The following is a 9974-nucleotide window of genomic DNA, read 5'->3' on the forward strand; positions in this document are numbered from 1 at the left end:
ATGATTGTCCTTCTGGAAGGTTCTTCCATCTCCACAGAGGAACATTTCACTCTTGGTCACCTCCCTGACCAAGGCCCTTCTCCCCCGATTGCTCAGTTCGGAATGTTTTCTACCCTCTTGTGGCTTTGAGTCTCGTGACTTTTGTCAAGGAGTGAAATGTTTTTGCTCTGACATATACTATCAACTGTGGAACCTTATATAGACAGGTGTTTGCCTTTCCAAATCATGTTGAATCAATTGAATTTACCACAGGTGGACTCCAACCAAGTTGTAGAAACATCTCAAGGATGATCAATGGAAACAGGATGCATCTGTGCTCAATTTCGAGTCTCATAGCATAGGATCTGAATACTTATGTAAATAAGGTATTTCTGCTTTTTATTTTAAATACATTTGCAGAAGTTTCTAAACACCTGTTTTCGCTTTGGCATTATGGGGTATTGTGTGTAGATTGATGAGGAAAAAAATACATTTAATCAATTTTAGAATAAGGCTTTAACGTAACAAAATGTGGAAAAAGTCAAGGGGTCTGAATACTTTCTGAATGCACTGTATGTGTGGCACTGCAATTGGAGAGTTACAAGGAGCAAACTTGAAGTTTCCCAGTTGCAAAATTTGAGGTAACTAGCTACGCACATACAGGAAAGCATATACCCACACACGTATCCACAAGCATGCATGCAAAGAGGTCTTGTTTGAGACCTAAGGGGTAGTAAAGCAAGTCTGAAATGCTATAAATCCTGTAAATCCAGTGAAATTTCCAGAAAGAGAGGCAAAGGGAGGAGACAAGGAGAGAGAGAGAGAGTGGAGTGTGTGATGGGAGTTGGCAGAGGAGCAGGGCTGTTGGAGTGATGTTTAATTAGGTTAAGGAGGCGCAGGGGGAGGTGAGCCAATGGACCCTATATATTCTGGACACCCCCCTCCCCTCATCCATCTCCAAAGTGTACTTGGCTCCTCCATCTTAACACAGTGTTCAGCACTGAGAGTTCATCAGGCTCAGAGTCCTCTGGAAGCTACCACTGCCTCCCTGCTACAGCCTTCATAGCCACGTTGGGATCTAGCTCACTGAGGAACACAAACACACACACACACACACACACACACACACACACACACTGTTATTTTCGTGTTATTGTGAGTACCTTTGAGGCTTGAAACATATCATGTTTATTGTATTTAGGAACACATATACAGTGTACTTAGGTTTTACATTTGACCAAGTTGTTAGTGAGACACACAACCCATAAACTTCACAAAGGCTCATGATGAAGTTGTATACTAAAGACTAACATAAGTGGGCTGAATTTGAATTTACAACGGCAGCACACACCTGAGATCTTCTAACCAGAGAACCAAGCAATTTCAGCAAGAACGTTCACATTTCAGGAGAAACTGAAATTAAGCAGAAACTTTCTCTCGCACTACAACTCACTCATCCTCCCTGTCCTCGAGTTGCACCAATGAGAGAAAAAAAACTTGTTCTGACAATCCCCAACTCTGACCTCCAGTCTGCTGTTCTTTGCCAAGAGCGCCATGACATCACTTCCCCTTGGCGCTCTGACAGGCGCTTCATCACCAACCTGCCCGGGGTGCGAGCTCTGTGGGAAGGAAATCAAAATAATTATAATAATTATACCTTCACACATAATGAGTACAGCCCCACGGGCCACTATACATAACAGCAGGGCTATATGAGCTGTCACTGCTCCCAGACGCCTAGCACTCAGCACTAACCAAAGACACGTGAATTATAGCTAATGACACACAGCTCTGTCGTTAGTCACGAGGAGGCCGAGATCTAAAGATTGTTGGCGTACAGTTGCATGAGGCCTTTCAAAACATTGGATCGCCTGCATTACGTCCCACGGAGTTGTGGGACAACTTCTCTCGACAATTAGAGGAACTGACTGACATTGTTGTACGGCAAAGGGTTTTGTTTCATTTGACTGTAAAAGATGCGATAATGATTCTGTTTTACAGAGTGGATGTATTTCCCACATCCATTTTATACGGTTACTTCACTGCTCTTGGCAAACATACACAGTGAAAACAGCTGTTTTGAATCCAGTGTTGATGCTGGGCTCAGATAAAATCGGGAAATTCATATTTCAACCATCTGTTCTTCGAATAAAGGAGTGATCGTGACAACTAAACTAAACAACTATAACTAAATACTTATAGGATTTCCTCTTTGTGCAAAGCTTCACTATATTACTAGCAGGAAAGGCATTTCACTAGTAAACGTGACAATAAAAACTTAATATTGACTGTTCTGTCTCTTCTTAAACGTTTTGTGTATATACAGTCATACAGCATCCAGTCTTCCCCATGTTACTTCACTACTGTAGTATTCTTAGTGTTAAAGGGTTAACGATGAGTCAGAGCTAAGAAAGAATTATTAATTTTCTACTGAATGACAGGTTGGTCACCCCAGGGTAGATGAAGGAGGAGATAAAGAATCAGGCCCAACCACCACGCTCAAAAACACTTCACGCTCTGTTTATTCTCAAATCTCACCACTGTCTTGCCCTTTCACAGGTCTTCTTTCACCGAAATGGGTCAAACTAGAGCTTCTGTTTGACCCCTAGATGCACCACACTTCTCCAAAGCATCTTGCCTGATCAATGTGTACATTTCTGTTTTTATTAAACTGCAGTGTTGTACATTTATGTGCTGCTATTTTGGTCAGGTCTGTCTTAAAAAATAGATTTTTAATCTCAATGAGACTAACCTGGTAAAAATAAAGGTACAATTGTATTAAATAGCAATAAATTGAAGAACCAAACCCTTACATAAACTGCTAGGCTTAAATCATGCCCTATTTAGTCCTCAGACTGAGAAAGGTGATTTTGAGAGGAATTTAGCTTTGATATATGGAGACCTTGTGAAATCAATGCGACAGAGCACCATCCAACAGGTACTGTTCCAGCATGATAAAACTCTGGAACGGGAAAACTATGTGTGCCAGTTCGCTGGAACACACACCTGTGTCACATAAGAAGTGCACACAAGCAACTACATGAACAACACAAACACACATTCAGTGCTTCAGCACAGTCCTGTTCATCATTTAGCCTACACAACCCACAGAAAATATTGTAGCGAACGGAGGGAGCAGGAAACAAACGCAGGTCTCTGGCGTAACAGGCAATCTCCCTACGCATTACACCAATAGGTTTAACCCTTTTGGTGGGAATTGTAACGTGGCTCATATAGCGAGGATCGCTACACTGCCCCCTCAGAACAGGAAGGCATGTTCCTGTGCTTCAACTTTCTTTCAAGCCCCTTCACATGTCAACCTGTGCGTTCCGATGGCCTCACGGTGCCATCCCACTTCTGACAACCAATGTGGCATTTACGGCCTCTCCGTCCGTTTTAATGTTACACTGCACAGACATTTTAATGTTACACTGCACGGGGTAATGGGGAGCTGCACAAAACAACAAATCTAGCCTGAACTAGCTACCCATAAATCACAGTACAGCAGGAGGTATCTCCCCAGAGAGATAATCACGAGAGAGAGAGAGAAAATGATGCTCTCCCCACTAGTTATATCCCCACAAACCTATGTGCAGCTCCCCCCTCTTCTATTACCATGACAACATAATAAACAATGAACGTGACTGGTGCTGCCAGCCTGTGGCAGGGTCTGCCCACCCTACCCCCTGAGGGTCGCTACAATATCTTAGTGAAGAACCCCATGCCTAATTTACCCAAGGGCACATTTGAGTTGAGCGAGAAGTGAAATGTGGTGTGAGAAAAAAAGAAAAAAAAAACATTCCTGGAAATGTTTGGACAGACAAGTGCATTGTGGTGATGATGGTGTGTTTGGCATGTCTCCATCCAAACCTGTCTATGCTGAACATTTAAGCTTGCATACAATACGCTGCCTCCACAAGTGTAGACAGGATATGGTGATGAGGGACTACATTGCTGTGTGTTTGTGTGCATGCGAGCGTGTGTGTGCGACTTTGTGCGACTTTAGAGAAGGCCTGCATGGGCAGAGAGCAGCAGATAGGCCTACGACTCCCAGAGTGCAGTACAATAACGTGTCTTACTGGGGTTAATGCCCCCACTAAGCCAACAGAGGAATTGCAGCCTCAAAGAAAAACTGCAGATTGAGCCTATTATACCTAAATATTCTGAGAGGTGGCCACCTAAGGGCCTGGCTGTAGTGTCCAATTGTCCACTTGAGAACTCTGACTGACAATTTGTTGGAGAGACTACATCCCTTCAGAAAAGAAAAAAACTCCTCCATACTGACAGTAAGTGAAAAAGGGTAAGCTACAGAGCTTGTGAGAGTCTTGAGAGTACTGGTGGGAAGATGGTTTTTCATTTTTGCAGTGCAAGACGGACAAGTTCCTCCCCTCCTGTGACCTTGTTTTCCACTGATCTCATGCTAATTGCATCTGGCCTCAAGTGTTCCTGGGAGGGCACTAAATGAACGAAGGTTAAATCCCTCGACAGACCATGTTTTTTAAATCAGCTGTGTTCTTTCCGTGTAACAGTCAATTATATGAATCTTAGTCATTTAAATTGGGATGATGTCGAAATATGTGTGTGTGTGTATTGGGGTTGGGAAGAGGAGGAGGGGGAGAGGGGGGGTAGTGGAGTGGAAGGGGAGGCCAGCTGCCAAAGCTCTCTGCTCAGTGCTCAGTTTTCTCTACAGTAAATCTCTCTCCTCTATCATGTGTTCCTCATCTTCAAAATAGATCCATCCACTCAAACTCACTTATACAGCTGTAGTAGACCTATATAGCAGGGGTTTCCAAACCTTTTTGCTTCGTGATCCACCATAAGGATTGAGCGCTGAAAAAACATACAGACCAAAGTAAACAATTTTATCTTGGCAGCGGGCAGAAAAATGTGCAGTTTCATAGCGAATCTTGTGTAATTCCACACATCCTGCCATGGAGCTGAAAGAACATTTTGCTATTTAAGCCAATTCTACACATTTTGACATGGCTAATGCTGTGTTCTTATGGTCAAACATTATAATCCAATCAATGGGGGCCTGATATTAGGAACAACTTCCTAATATTGAGTTGCACCCCCTTTTGCCCTCAGAACAGCCTCAATTCGTTGGGGCATGGACTCTACAAGTTCTCGAAAGCGTTCCACAGGGATGCTGGCCCGTATTGACTACAATGCTTCCCACAGTTGTGTCAAGTTGGCTGGATGTCCTTTGGGTGGTGGACCATTCTTGATACACACGGGAAACTGTTGAGTGTGAAAAACCCAGCAGCATTGCAGTTCTTGACACATTCAAACCAGTGTGCCTGGCACCTACTACCATCCCTGTTCAAAGGCACTTACATATTTTGTCTTGCCCATTCACCCTCTGAATGGCACACATACACAATACAGGTCTCAATTGTCTCAAGGCATAGAAATCCTTCTTTAACTTGTCTCCTCCCCATCTACACTGATTGAAGTGGATTTAACAGGTGACATCAATAAGGGATCATAGCTTTGTGCACTCAGTGTATAGGTCCATTATCTTTCTACATACTTTCTGTTTGGTTTTAGTTACACTGAAAGTGTTTCTCTATCTTTTGGTCTCGGCCCACAGTTTGGGAACCACTGCTATATAGGACACAGCATCAAATGCATATAGGGCTACCTCACATAAAGTTGTTTCAATGAATTAGGTGCTACCTAAATAACAGCTTAATGCCTATTCCTAGAGAGTTTTCTTTTCAGGTTTTTTACATTCCCCTAATGTCTTTTATTATTTTATTTATTCAACTTCGAATCAGTATAGGAGAACATTCTGATAAAGTTCAAGAAGCATTGTATTGTTAAAATGATAGACTGTTTATTTTGTTAACTGTCTTTTTCTCACACAAGCGCACGCACACACACGTAATCAGTATAGGAGAACATTCTAACATTTCAAAGAAACATAAATGTTGGGAATGATAAATCAATCAAATGTGTCTAAATGCTGTTTTCATTCAAATAAAGAGGCGTAGCGAGTCACTACTAACCACACTAAGCCTCATTGATGTAACCAGAGATGGAACACCCCACTCACAGCATGGACAACAGCGCCCCCCAGTGGAACGTGATACAGGACATTACAGGCTGGCCTGAGAAATACAGTCTACTAACTACAACATTCTAATGTCATCTGGTAGATTACCTCAACTACAGTCACTCTCACCTTGTTCAAGAACAAATGCAGTTAATTATCAAAGACCAACCCCTCTAGTGAAGTTAAACTGCAAGTCACTCATACTGCCTCCTATAGATAATAAGAGGGAACTACTTCAGCTCAGTTGATGAAATACTGTATGAGTTTACAACAAACATACACTTCTGACATTTACAGCTAAAAACGAATACTATACTTGCACGTTTGTTTAAACAAAGTCATCCGACAAAATCATGACACAAAAACAGAATAACTAGAAAATGGATAGCCTACCCTGAAAAGATTTCGCATAGAAGTTAGAATATAAATACTCTATTAGGGAAAGGGAAAGATAAAGTCCTACATATTGAGGTGCGCTGCAAGATAACTTGCAATGGGAGTGTGGATAATAGCTACTGTATTTTATTGTATGATTTCATTTTGAAGCAGGCAGGGATGTGAATGTGATCATCAGGCTCCGCTAGACCCCTGTGCACGTGCCTGGATCAGAACAACATCAATCAGCAGGAATATATTTTAATGATTAAATGTTGCAAAAAAAAATTGTAGCTTATTCATCTAATAGTTGTATGATATTACAAATCTTGATTTAAACTACTCTGCTTAAATTATGTACTAGGTTGAGGCTACAGACATGTTAGCAAACAAAGTTCCTACCTGATATCTTCTTTGTCTACACTGCTGAATTGTCAGTCACCGACCGTTTGGCTGCCTGATGTATTCCATGTTATCACTACATCAATGGCTAATACCTATCGCTCTCGTAGTAAAAGTACTGCTCCAGGTGAGGCTCGAACTCACAACCTCGGCATGGCTCTACAATGTACTGTCATATAAGTACCGCGCGCTAACCGATTGCGCCACTGGAGCTCCACTACTTCAGCTCAGCAATACAGTTTATGAACACTCTGGTCCGGATGGTAGCTCCGTTTCCTCCAGCTTCCATTGTAATTTACTTAGCGATCATTATATTGTATGTTATGTGTTGCAACACAGTCAGAAACGTACAGTAACATGCATAGAAACTGAACTAGATCTGACTAAGCTCTGATAAATGACTGATTTGCCAAATCACTCGTTTGCGTTGTTTGAACATAGCCTGGCTAGCTAACGTTAGCTCGCCTGAACTGCTCACTGGATGGATAGAGCTGTTCGTTGTCGAGTGTATTGTGTCTTAGTTGTATTGTCCCATATTGGCCTGTATGTATTTGGTAACTAATCTGGAAAGTGATCAACTGTGTGCTTGTAGTATGAGTGTTCATTTCATAGCAAGTTGCTAATGCGATCTGTGAAATCATAGCTGCTACAGGGTACCAGATAGATACTTCCGCATAATGTATTTCTCACGCATGCTCAGTCTGTCTGAATTGGTACCGAGGTTATCAACAGGGGATCATATTCAATTCACTTTTACAGATGGTTATGAACTTGAAGTCTCTGCATAAACCAAGATCTCCTTGTATAAAACATCTAATTATCTATTGACTAACCGTGTACTTTTCTTAAGGCTACCCTACTCTATAACATGATGCCACTTTTGCCTATATTTACATTTACATTTACATTATTTAGCAGACGCTCTTATCCAGAGCGACTTACAGTTAGCGACTTACAGTTGGTGAGTGCATACATTTAAAAAATATATATATAATAATAACCAGTTTTTGGAAGTTTTGTTGAAGTATTTTTATTTTTATTTATTATGGATCCCCAGCTACTCTTCCTGGGGTCCAGCTAAATTAAGCCAGTTATACAATTTAAAAAACATTATAATACATTCACAGATTTCACAACACACTGTGTGCCCTCAGGCCCCTACTCCACCACTACCACAAATCTACAATACAAAATCCCTGTGTATGTGTGTGTATAGTGCGTATGTTATCGAGTGTGTGTATGCATGTGTCTGTGCCTATGTATGTGTTGCTTCACAGTCCCCGCTGTTCCATTAGGTGTATTTCTATCTGTATTTTAAATCTAATTTTACTGCTTGCATCAGTTACTTGATGTGGAATGGAGTTCAATGTAGTCATGGCTCTATGTAGTACTGTGCCCCTCCCATAGTCTGTTCTGGACTTCGGGACTGTGAAGAGACCTCTTGTGGCATGTCTTGTGGGGTATGCATGGGTGTAAAAATATGTAGTAGTATGTTTTTTAAATTATATACACACTACCGGTCAAAAGTTTTAGAACACCTGCTCATTCAAGGGTTTTTCTTTATTTTTACTATTTCTAGAATAATAGTGAAGACATCAAAACTATGAAATAACACATATGGAATCGTGTTGTAACCAAAAAAGTGTTAAACAAATCAAAATATATTTTATATTTGAGATTCTTCAAATAGACACCCTTTGCCTTGATGACAGTTTTGCACACTCTTGGCATTCTCTCAACCAGCTTCACCTGGAATGCTTTTCCAAAAGTCTTGAAGGAGTTCCCACATATGCTGAACACTTTTTCTTTCTTCACTCTGCCGTCCGACTCATCCCAAGCCATCTCAATTTGGTTGATGTCGGGGTATTGTGGAGGCCAGGTCATCTGATCCAGCACTCCATCACTCTCCTTCTTGGTCAAATAGCCCTTACACAGCCTGGAGGTGTGTTGGGTCATTGTCCTGTTGAAAAACAAATGATATTCCCACTAAGCCCAAACCAGATGGGATGGCGTAGCGCTGCAGAATGCTGTGGTAGCCATGCTGGTTAAGTGTGCCTTGAATTCTAAATAAATCATAGACAGTGTCACCAGCAAAGCACCCCCACACCTTAACACCTCCTCCTCCATGCTTTACGGTGGGAAATACACATGCAGAGATCATCCGTTCACCCACACCGCGTCTCACAAAGACAGGGCGATTGGAACAAAAAATCTCAAATTTGGACTCTAGACCGAAGGACACATTTCCACCAGTCTAATGTCCATTGCTCGTGGCCCAAGCAAGTTTCTTCTTATTATTGGTGTCCTTTAGTAGTGGTTTCTTTGCAGCAATCCGACCATGAAGGCCTGATTCACACAGTCTCCTCTGAACAGTTGATGTTGACATGTGCCTGTTACTTGAACTCTGTGAAGCAATTATTTGGGCTGCAATTTATGAGGCTGGTAACACAAATTAACTTATCCTCTGCAGCAGAGGTAACTGGGTCTTCCATTCCTGTGGTGGTCCTCATGAGAGCCAGTTTCATCATAGCGCTTGATGGTTTTTGCGACTGCACTTGAAGAAACTTTAAAAGTTCTTGAAATGTTCCGTATTGACTGACCTTCATGTCATAAAGTAATAATGGACTGTCGTTTCTCTTTGCTTATTTGAGCTGTTATTGCCATAATATGGACTTGGTCTTTTACCAAATAGGGATATCTTCTGTATACCCAAGGGTGTATGCCAAGGTTGTGCAAAGCTGTCATCAAGGCAAAGGGTGGCTATTTGAAGAATCTCAAATATAAAATATATTTTTATTTGTTTAACACTTTTTTGGTTACTACATGATTCCATGTGTGTTATTTCATTGTTTTGATGTCTTCACTATTATTCTACAATGTAGAAAATAGTAAAAATTAAGAAAAACCCTTGAATGAGTAGGTTTGTCCAAACTTTTGACTGGTACTGCATATATTTTTAAAATGTATTTTCCTTTATTATTTTCCCCAAACCCTACAATCCCTCCCCTAATTTGAGTAAACTAATGGACAACAACACTTAGGCTTGTACTTCCAGCTTATACCTACTATATACATTTGACGGACACAGTATATGTTATAATAGTTATCTTTTGTTTGTTTTTAGTCCCGTCCTTCAGCTCCACTCAACCACTCCCATCTA

General features: G+C 41.2%; 1 long non-coding RNA gene and 1 other non-coding gene across 2 annotated transcripts; both read right to left on the minus strand.

The window, feature by feature from the left end:
* Positions 1 to 641: 641 nt before the first annotated feature.
* Positions 642 to 7003, minus strand: LOC121582763. Its single transcript, XR_006003399.2, has 3 exons — positions 6815 to 7003; positions 1503 to 1598; positions 642 to 1065 (listed from the first exon to the last, which is right to left on the minus strand). It is a non-coding gene; the product is annotated as an uncharacterized LOC121582763 (long non-coding RNA).
* Positions 6934 to 7027, minus strand: trnai-uau. The gene is made up of 2 exons: positions 6990 to 7027; positions 6934 to 6969 (listed from the first exon to the last, which is right to left on the minus strand). It is a non-coding gene; the product is annotated as a tRNA-Ile (tRNA).
* Between the last annotated feature and the right edge of the window lie 2947 nt (positions 7028 to 9974).

Source organism: Coregonus clupeaformis, chromosome 1, assembly GCF_020615455.1.
Source record: "Coregonus clupeaformis isolate EN_2021a chromosome 1, ASM2061545v1, whole genome shotgun sequence".
In the NCBI taxonomy this organism is placed as follows: Eukaryota; Metazoa; Chordata; class Actinopteri; order Salmoniformes; family Salmonidae; genus Coregonus; species Coregonus clupeaformis.